General features: G+C 35.2%; 1 long non-coding RNA gene across 1 annotated transcript; it reads left to right on the forward strand.

Annotated features, from left to right (window-relative positions):
• The first annotated feature begins 1,071 nt into the window (after positions 1-1,071).
• LOC125776489 (uncharacterized) lies at positions 1,072-1,980 on the forward strand. The gene is made up of 2 exons (XR_007421751.1): positions 1,072-1,244; positions 1,345-1,980. It is a non-coding gene; the product is annotated as an uncharacterized LOC125776489 (long non-coding RNA).
• Positions 1,981-9,381: the final 7,401 nt, after the last annotated feature.

A 9,381-nucleotide genomic window follows, 5' to 3' on the forward strand; every position in this document is an offset into this window, starting at 1 on the left:
ATGACTTCTTCTCTCGAATTACATAAGGGGCGTACATCTGGTATCGCTAATGGCCAAAAGTGGTATACGCGTGGCTCAAGTATCTACCAGAGTAACATAAACTAATATACCACTCAGGGAACTACATTGGGGGTTTGATTGCTAAAAGAATAACTTTTGGATGTAAAAAATACAAGCTAGTTCCAGCAACTTAGAATCAGCTGAGAAGGAACTTATTTAACAAGCCATCGAATTGCACCTTATATCTATCATTATGCGTAAATAACAGTAAGACACTATTACATTTTTTTTTTTAATTTTTCTTCAAACAGAAATTTTTTGACATTTTAAATACTAAGTACAGCCGCAAGTAAAGTACAAGAAGGACGGTGATATCGAAATCGCACTTATAAATGTTTTCAGTGGATCTAAAAATTTATAATAAAAAACACTTTAATTTCGATTACACACATTGCTACATATTTATAAAGTGGGTAATTATTTATAACTGACACTTAGTTAAAATATTTCTTAAAAATAAAAAAAAAATTAGAAATAACATTGAAGCTCATCTTTCAGGCACTTACGAGTATGACTGGTGACGGCTTTCATTACTTTAGCAAAGGCCACTGCTTTAAACAACAGCAATTGCCACATAGGCTTCATGTGAGTTGCAAGATATTGAAACTAGATATCTACACACCTATAGCATATGCTTCTGACCATACGTGTTTATATGCCTATGGATATTGCTGCAGTCACGATGAAGCGCTTTAAATCCACTTTACAATTGCCTTTCCGCATACTTTGTGGTTTTTGTTTTTGAGTACAGCTGTGCTTTTTTAGCAGATTGAGTTTTGAGATGTTGCCTCGCGATGCGGTGGGCAGGTAAGCAAAGAAATCTCCAAAATATGAGTTATTGCGATTTTCATCCGGTTGCTTTATACTCAATATCCATTATCCAAATGACGGACCAGCCTCGAAATATGCAACCGACTGTGCTGCAACAATGAGCTAAGAGCGCTTACAGCCACGGTATGCACATCGAAGTTTTCAAAGTGGTTAATTCAAAGAGCCTTTACAGCACTCTTAATAACACTAGCCGACAATGGATTTTGCTCTGAAATAAAAATTATATATTTTGGTTCCTGTTAGTATGTATATCATTAGAAAAATAATAAAAAAAAATCCTTAGGTCTAATTACGATAATATTATTGAAGTTATACTTCTTATACGAGTTCGGAAAAGGTTGCGATAGATTCAGGTGCATGGAGTACATATCAAAGAAACCTATGAAAAATTACGATAATATTATTGAAGTTATACTTCTTATACGAGTTCGGAAAAAGTTGCGATAGATTCAGGTGCATGGAGTACATATCAAAGAAACCTATGAAAATATCAAAAATCTACTACAAAAAATACAGTATGCTAAACATTCTTGGAAAATTTGTTCTGATTTAAAAGTAGTTGGGATGTTACTAGGTATGCAAGCTGGTTACACAAAATTTTGCTGTTTTATGTGTGAATGGGATAGCAGAGCTCAAAGCAAACACTATATCCTAAAAGAGTGGCCAAAAAGAACAGACTATGTACCTAATCAGAAAAGTGTGTCCAATCTTCGCCTCGTTGAACCCGAGAATATTGTATTGCCACCCCTTCATATAAAATTAGGCGTAATGAAAAATTTTGTAAAAGCAATGGATAAAACGGGAGAAGGTTTTCAATACCTTAAAAGTATATTTCCGAGACTTAGTGATGCGAAATTAAAAGAAGGAATTTTTGTGGGGCCAGACATACGACGAGTTATGAAGGATCAAAACTTTGTCTCTAAACTAAATACGCTAGAAAAAAAGCATGGCTTTCATTTGTTGAGGTTGTAAAAATTTTTTGGGTAACACCAAATCACCCGATTATGAAGAACTCATATCAAGCCTATTGACGGATTTTCAGGCTTTAGGGTGTAACATGTCCCTGAAAATACATTTCCTACATTCGCACTTGGATTTCTTTCCTCCCAATTTAGGTGCAGTCAGTGATGAACATGGGGAGAGATTTCACCAAGACTTATTGAGTATGGAGAAAAGGTATCAAGGCAAATGGACTCCTAGCATGCTGGCAGACTATCGCTGGATATGCTTACGTGATAATCCTGACTACCAATACAGCAGAAGTTCAAAAAAGTACAAGAAAATATAAATTGAGGGATAAAAATTTGTAATATTCAATATATTTTTTGCAAAAACTTTACTTTTATTTTTCTCTTAACCTGGACCTAGCAATTTTTTTTTATATTCAAATTATATATGTACCTTATCAAAGCAACATAAAAAAACAAGTTTGGTTTCAGAGCAGAAAAAAAATGTCAAAATTGTCGGCTAGTGTAATTATAAAGACACTACATATTGCACGAACTCTGTCCACAATATAAAAACTTGATCCACAGATGTCGCTTTTTACTTTGGCATCGTTTTGTTTAATGCACGTTTACGCCAATTTAAGGTTTGAATATTGGATACTGCGTTGGTGGCGCCATCTATCGGTCAAACATTCCAAAATTAATAATTGATTAAAAATGAAAAATTAATTTAAAAAACATTTTCCAGTGGACCAAATTGTAAATCTAAACCATTCTCGAATCTTCTTGAACATACACACAAAATTTCATCAAAATCGGTCCATCCGTTTAGGAGCAGTTCAAATGCAAACACACGGTCAGAAGATTTATATATATAAAGATAGCCCAGCAAACTGAACGCTCGGAATCAATTACGTGTGCGGAAATTTTTTTCATTTGACAAAATATATCTGTGCCAAATTTCACAGATTATTATCCAAGGCATCGCTATAATCTTTCCCTTTTTATGTTGCGAAAATCCACCAGTGAAGTGTATTACAGCTACAGTGTAGCCTAAATTAACGTTGTTTGTTTTATTAAATATAGCTCATGTTTTATTCCATCGAGTTTTTCTCCTTTGTCTTGATTGCATTTCAGCTAGTTGCAGTCCATTGTCTGTTATCGTCAATGAGCTACCATGTTTCATTACACATACACACCTAAATGCAAAAGGCACAAACCACAGACGAGACTTTGTGCCACATTACATACATATCTGTTTATATGTATTAAGAGGTTTGTGTTTATAAGCATGTATGTATATGCCACCAATTGATGCAACCCAATGTCAATGGCATCCGCCGCATAAATGAAATAATAACAACAACAACCAAATTAGTGTGCGCAAATCCACTTTCATCTGTGAGGCAGCATCTTCAACGGTAATTTTAGTTATTTTTGTTTTTATTGCACTTTTCATCAATTTTTTATTTGCGTTGAGTTGATTGTTTTTGTCTGCAGGGTTAAGTGTTGAGATCTTAACAGATTTCACTTCATTTCATTTACTTCTTTAATTTTTTTGCAAGTGAAAATTGGTATTCACGCTTCTTCACTGTTTGAGAGCTTATCTTATTATGCAATATTTGTAAATATGTCTGTCTGCAAAAGCATGAGCACGTAAGTACCGACGTGTTTTGTTATTGACTGTATGTCCACTTCACAGTTTCACAGTGCGTCAGTGTGTGTCATAGTTGAATGACTGGTTGCGAACATTACTATCTTGTTTGCAGCTTATGTCGGTTATGTGCATTGCAGATGAGTTTAATTTTTCTCCTTATGCAAAAAAAAAATATAATATATATATATGCATTGAATAATTGGGTGGTTATGTAAAAAACGCTAAAGCCTAAAATTTGTCCTTATATAACGTCCTTATAAAAGCTGTGTCTTGAATATTTTTTCCCCATAATTTATTTTCTTCTTCATTTATTGCATAGAAATTACATCAATGTGATATTCGCTTCAAGCATAATAAATTATCTGGTTTCTCCCTAGTTCAAGCTCATATTTACATACATATATACATACATATGTACATTATTGCTGGTTCAGGCTTCTGCAAAAGCATCTTACTGCAACACGAAAGACTTAAGAAACGAACTTGTCGGTGCTGCCTTGTGACGAAAACTAACAGGCTTTAAATGGATTTACGTTAACTTTTTTAAGCAAATACAACAAAATCATACGTAAATATTGTGACCTTTGCGTGTCTAAGCTAATTTCAATTAAGCTTTAAGCCGCACGCCATTTTTTCTGTACCGTTTGAGTGATGGAAGTATTTGCTTAAAAAATGTCAGCGTCCTTATTTGTGTAATAAAGATTATTATTCGTAAATCTTAATTGTGAATTCTTCTTCTTTACTGGCGTAGACACCGCTTACGTGATTATAGCCGAGTCAGTGTCGTCGTATATCTCGTACAGCTCATCGTTCCATCGAATGCGATATTCGCCGTGGCCAACGCGCAAAGGACCATAAATCTTTCGCAGAACTTTTCTCTCGAAAACTCGCAACGTCGACTCTTCAGTTGTTGTCATCGTCCAAGCGTCTGCACCATATAGCAGGACGGGAATTATGAGTTGGTTTTTGCTCGTCGAGAGAGGACTTTACTTTTCAATTGCCTACTCAGTCCGAAGTAGCACCTGTTGGCAAGAGTATTCCTGCGTCGGATTTCCAGGCTGACATTGTTGGTGGTGTTTACGCTGGTTCCAAGATAGACGAAATTATCTACAACTTCAAAGTTATGACTGTCAACAGTGACGTGAGTGCCAAGTCGCGGGTGCGACGACTGTTTGTTTGATGACAGGAGATATTTCGTCTTGCCCTCGTTCACTGCCAGACCCATTTGCGTTGCTTCCTTGTTCAGTCTGGAGAAAGCAGAACTAACGGCGCGGGTGTTGAGACCGATGATATCAATATCATCGGCATACGCCAGCAGCTGTACACTCTTATAAAAGATTGTACCTGCTCGATTAAGTTCTGCAGCTCTAATAATTTTCTCCAGCAGCAGATTGAAAAAGTCGCACGATAGGGAGTCGCCTTGTCTGAAACCTCGTTTGGTATCGAACGGCTCGGATAGGTCCTTCCCGATCCTGATGGAGCTTTTCGTGTTGCTCAACGTCAGTTTACACAGCCGTATTAGTTTTGCGGGGATACCAAATTCAGACATCGCGGCATAAAGGCAGCTCCTTTTCGTGCTGTCGAAAGCAGCTTTGAAATCGACGAATAGGTGGTGAGTGTCGCACTGTGAATATCTGGTCGTTTGTTGATTTACCAGGTCTGAAGCCACACTGATAAGATACTTAGGGCCTAGTCTTTAAAAAGTGTTTAAGGAGCAAAAAGGATCCCCAAGCTTATCATAATAACGCAATATAAACTAAATTGTTTTTGTAACTCAATTGGACGTTCACTAAGTAATTTCGTATTTTAAAGCACATTAAATGAAACTTTAATGAAAAGTTGGCGCTTTGGCAACTTCTTGATATGAAAAGATTATTATGCTTCATTTTGATGAACTAAGGAATTCAATAACTCGGAAAACTTAAACGAACAACAAAGCCCTTCAAAATGAGTTCTCACTTTTTTTCTTAAAACAAATGAACGAACGAACCAAACTAGAATTATTTTGCAGGAAAATGACGAGCAGAAAAGAATTGCTGTACTCACCAACTTCATTTTGTTTCATTTGAATCAAAAAATTTGGTTATCCTTAATGAAGGGCAAAGGCAAAGGTGTCCTTTGAAGAAGTGTTTTATTAAGTTTTTGTAATATTTTCTATGAAAGTTTTTTTAACTATTACTTTTTCATTCAGTTAATAAAAAATGTGCGGTTTTATTTTGGTTCTATTTATTTTTCCGGTTAAAAATAAACTTCACATGAAATTATACTCAACGCAAATTAAAAACAAGGAAACATTTCCACTTGTTGGTTTGTATTTTGTGCTTGATAAATTGTTTTGATGAATAATTAAGACTTTTTCATACACAACTTTTCCTTTAATCCATAACAAAAAAAAAACAATTCCGGTATTTTGGTTAACTAATCTATGCAATTATAAATGTAACTACGATCATGACGGTAGTATGGTTGGAAAGCGTTAAGATATGTAGGAGTTAATTGGCAGTAGTTACTTGTTTATTTCTATTTGAAGTTTGATTTGATTTTCCAGAGAATAATTTTGAATTGAGTGTCTCCGATGGGTGAATCTGATAATATAAAGTAATTTGGGTGCTCATTAGCTTTTAGATCAGTGAGTAAGTTTCAACAAAAACACGCCGAAGACTCACTATACCGAAAGACCCGTCTTGACCAAATGTATACCCGTTGCAAACTAACTGGGTGTTGACAAGCGCATCACTGAAAACGCACGCGATAACCGCCAAAGAGCCGCATGCACTTTGCAGAGGTTATGCTGCAGCGACGCAGCAGTCGAAGGTTTGCAAGCAACACGAAAGAGTTGAGCGAGCGACCAGCAATATTGTGGAAAAATGTTGCAAGAGCATAGGTAAAAGCAACAAGTGTTGCATAGTGTAGGTAAAATGTTGCTGAGGCAAATGTTGCTGACACAAATTGTTCTGAAACAAATGTTGAGAAGCAAAAGATACCGGAGAGAATGTTTCCACGGTACGAAGAGAAAAAAATACACTAACATATTTCAGTCATGGTCAGCTACATGAAATGAAAAATCAACTGCTTAGTTTAATGAAAACTGTTGCTAACAATAACAAAGCAGGCTTAACATGTGAACATTGAATTTCATCGGTTTTTCGTAACAAGTAACTTTATTATTAGGAAAATTTAATGAGATCCAGCCACTAAGACATATCCCAGTTGAGCGCTCTTATCGGTACACGTTATAGATTTCTTTATATACGGTACTAAGAGATTTGAAAAGTTACAGTTATTCTTACCATTATAATATTCGTAATGATAAATTTTATTACCCTATACAGGTCTCGATTAGTTAAAACCCTTTCCTTATTTTTTCGACGGTACACAAATATCTTGTTGTCTTTCATATGAGCTGAATTTCTTGAAACACTGAAATAGGAGTAGCAAATTTTCCAAAACCAGGCATGCATACAAGCAAATAGAGCCGAAGTCAAAAGGTCATCTACGGCAAAAGCACATCACCGGGCACAACCTGCCTCACAATCATTAACGGAAATTACACACAAGTTTTTACATTGGCAAATGTTTACTTACTTGTCTCGTCTAACTCCAAAGGTTGTTCTTGTGGTTTTCTCGCATATGGCACGTTCAGAGGTAATGGATCTGCTGAAGAAGCCTTGCAAAAACGAAACATTGCCAGTGCAACGACTTTTGGAATTTATGTACTGTTTTGTACACACACATAAGCAAGTGTATACCGAGTAATTTTGTGAATAGAAGAGAGTGCAAAAAATGTCTGGAATCACTAAATAAATTTGTACCCAAAACTATTGATTTCTTTGCTTAACACTTAACACGGACGAGGAATGAAAACGGGTCGCTGGTCATGTCGGTATTTTACATCTTCTCTTTAAAACCTGAAAAAGTACGGTACCGTAAGTATTGTGGGAACTATATTAGACACTCCTCAAAGTTTTAAGGTAAAAATTTCATTAATTTTAGAGAATCCTGTAACATATATGTATTATCAACTATAAAACCATAAGTTGTTTCCCCCGTTTTTGATGAATTTTTGTAAAAAAAAATTTAAGGTGTATCAGTTGTGTGTTGAAATTTTAAAATAATAGCGTTACAAACATAAAAAATTTGATCGATAGCAGGCGTGCCAATTGCAAGATGACATGCGTAACTAAATACCTGCACGCTTATTTCATTCACAATTTCCGTTTTTGAACAGTTGAAGTATTTGGTAGGCAAGTAATTTTTTCTCACTTCTTTTTGTGGAGAGAAAGTGGCTATGATTATATAAACCCAAAGCTATTACTCAGCACGGCAATATTTTTCACTCTAGCTCTATGAACTTGTGCCAATATACAGTGGAAGTTTGCTAAAATCAATGTGCCATTAAACGGGCATAGTCACAGTGATAATCGAAATAGTTACGATTAGGAGTATTTAGATAAACGAAGGGATATTTAGCAGTAGTAATTCCATTACCATTAAAAGCACTATTCCAAAATTGATAGATAATAGCGTCACTTATAGCAGATTTCTGATACATTTCCTTTTAAGTTTCCATAGCCTTATATTTTGTGTTGTAAATAAATTGACTAGTGAACGTGGAATAATTACAATGAAAAGTGTAACAAGAAAAAAGTGATTTAACTTCTTCACATTCTCTATAACAAACAATCAGCCTTTTTGGGAAAATGCAAAGAAATCTGTAAGAAACTAAAGGTGGCAATAATCCTTCTTAGTATCAAACGAATATTTATACAAACACTGTACGGTGGTCATCAACCTCCTTCTATTGAACTACTTCAAAGCTATTAGTTCTCAAAATTTCGTTGCAATGGCATGTTGCTGTATGCCTCATTCGCACAGTCACACTGAAATGATCAAAATTGGTCACGTTCACTATCCGTCCGAGTTTTCTTATTGCTTTCGGCTTAAAATATTTTCTATGGTTTGGAATTCAAAATTAATTCAGGTAAATTAAGTCATTATTTGCGTTATCTTTTTTTACCGGGAGCATTGACTGCAGGGTATCTTGTTTGTGTTAGGACTTGCAATCAGTTGGTCGAAGTACCTCAAAAAAGTTCAAGAGAATAGAAACAAAGTGCAATAAAATATTAAGCAATGGGTTTTATGTTTTATCCCAAAAAATAAGTTTTGTAATAAAAATTGTTAAAACGAAAGGATATTGATATTGGTATGTCTGCATGTCTAAAAAATATTTGAATTAGGTCTTTTGCTCATTATACCTAATATACGGGTTTTGCAATTTCTGGCTGAATTTATACCACATATATCGGCCAATATCCGAGTTATCTTAATAGAGGGAGCGCATGACGGCGTAAGGGTGCAACTTTGTCATCACAATGGATAAAAACTTGGCCTAGCCTCCGTACATCTAAACCTTATGTCGAATATGGCGGCCATTGTGTGAGATATTCTCTTATAAGGGTACTTAAGAATATGTTCTAGATGTTACTTTCCTGTTAATAGTATGTCTATATGTTCAATATGGGAGGTGGCGGTTGAATTGGGGAAATATTTCCTTCAGTTCCATATACCTAAAATACATTTTTCCGGATGACTTTATCCTACAGCTATTGGTATTCTACTAACCGTTTAACCAGGTTAACCGGATAGTACATTATTCTAATAATAATATTCGGGTCGCAGTATCCAGATCGTAAACCGTGGACCATTCGAGTAAACGTTCAATTTCTACAATATTTTCTACGTATACAAGTAAATACAGGGCCAAAATGCATGAAAGTAGCTAATAGTGATTCGAAAAGTTTATAATAAAGCTAAATATTATATAAATAGAATATAATTTATCCTTTAAAGCCCTTAAAGTTTGTAAAAACCTGTGTGGCGCTTATT

Source organism: Bactrocera dorsalis, chromosome 2 (assembly GCF_023373825.1).
Source record: "Bactrocera dorsalis isolate Fly_Bdor chromosome 2, ASM2337382v1, whole genome shotgun sequence".
NCBI classification, from domain to species: domain Eukaryota; kingdom Metazoa; phylum Arthropoda; class Insecta; order Diptera; family Tephritidae; genus Bactrocera; species Bactrocera dorsalis.